The sequence below is a fragment of the Chrysochloris asiatica genome, unplaced genomic scaffold, assembly GCF_000296735.1.
Source record: "Chrysochloris asiatica unplaced genomic scaffold, ChrAsi1.0 scaffold00549, whole genome shotgun sequence".
NCBI classification, from domain to species: Eukaryota; Metazoa; Chordata; class Mammalia; order Afrosoricida; family Chrysochloridae; genus Chrysochloris; species Chrysochloris asiatica.
Genome location: NW_006409067.1, coordinates 244989 through 246787, shown reverse-complemented (window position 1 = coordinate 246787; position 1799 = coordinate 244989). Strand labels below are relative to the sequence as shown.

The window sequence follows — 1799 nt, the reverse complement described above, 5'->3', positions numbered from 1 at the left end:
GGATCAGCCAGGTGGCATCATTGATGGACTCAGGTGTGGCAGCGGTAGTGAAGTTGGCCCAGGATCGAAAATTGTTTCGTTCTGCTGTGCATGGGGTCGCTATGAGTTGGTTCCGACTAGATGGCACCTGACAACAACAACAACAACAAGGGACCTTATAATAATAATAAAAAGTGAAATTAACAACTGTTGGTAAGGTTGGAAATATATATTAATTTATATATTGAAATGTTATACAGTACTGTAGTAATGTCAAAAGTTCAGCAACTTTGGAAACTAATTTGGTAATATCTTAAATGAATAAATATAGAGATAACATTTGACACAACATTTCAATCATAGCTATATCTGAAGAGATACAAAAATAGATAAAGACCTCAAATTTGAAAACAATCACTTATAATATTCCACAGATAGGTAAAAAGTGAAATCCACTCAAATGCACCCAAACATGATAATAAATAAACATAATGTAGTTAAATGATTCTATTGTTCTTGTTAAGTTCTGTATAGTCAATCCCAACTCAAAATGACTGTGGATTTTGGATGGTGGTGTGCAGAAAGCATTTCCCAGTGACAGGTTTTGATAATTAATGGATGGGATGGAATGACACAATCACTGAAAGCAATACATTTTATCAAACAATTTATTCTTCAAACTTATCTTTATATCTCTATTCCTCAGACTATAAATAAAATGATTCATCATTTGGGGAAACACAATGTACATCACTGAAGTTGCTGCTGCTTTCTTGGGAGAGTTTGTAAATGGTGAACTTAGGTACACACATAAAGATGTCCCAAAGAATAAAGAAACAACTGAAAGATGAGACCCACAGGTGGAAAAAACTTTATACTTTCCTCCAGCAGATGATATTCTCAGAACAGAGGAGATGATATGTGTGTATGAGAATATGATCCCAGAGACAGGGAAACCAGCCAATATGAAACCCACAATGTATATCAGAATACTATTGATGAGGGTACTGGAACAGGCAATCTTAAGGACCTGAGCAAGTTCTCAGAAGACTTGAGGAATTTCTAGTTCTGTGCAGAAGGAAAGATGCAAAACCATCAGAGTCAGGAGCAGGGCATTCATCATACTCATGAATCAGGAAAGTAGAATCAGTAGTCCACAGAAGAAAGAGTTCATGATGACTGTGTACCTCAGTGGGTGACAAATGGCTGCATAGTGATCATAGGTCATTACAGCAAGAACAAAATTCTCAAAACAAAACAAAAAAAAACTTCAATAAAAAAAAATCTAGTTGATACAATCTATATGTTGTTGTTGTTGTTAAGTGCCGTCGAGTCGGTTCTATATAAGTGATGGTATTATTCTGTGTCTGGATGTTCATAAGCAATTTTGGGATTGTAGTTGTGCTCAAACAGATATCAGGAAAGGAGAGATTGGAGAGAAAAAATCTACATGGGGTTGTGCAGGTTAGAGTCAGAGCCAACAGCCAGGACTATGAGTAGATTCCAGAGGATAGTGACCAGGTACATGATCAGAAACAGGCAACTCAAACTACCACTGAGGGGCTGCAGTTCTCGATCCTCTGACATTCCCAGTGGAATAAATTCTGAATTAATTGTTTGGTTTCTGGTTTCCATATTGTTGATGAATCTCATAGAAAGATGAGGTGACAAAATAATCAAATGTGCGGTCTCCATTTTATCAACACAACAGAAGCACTGAAGGCATCCATTGTCTTAGGTAATGAAGAAAAGTCATAAAGGGAAAGAAAAGGGTTTCTTTTCTCCAAGAATATTGTTTGACTATTTAAAAAAGAAAAAAA

The 1799-nt window shown here is 36.2% G+C and overlaps 1 pseudogene; it reads right to left on the bottom strand.

The window, feature by feature from the left end:
• LOC102837078 overlaps nt 1-1614 on the bottom strand; it is a 21299-nt pseudogene extending 19685 nt beyond the window's left edge.
• Between the last annotated feature and the right edge of the window lie 185 nt (nt 1615-1799).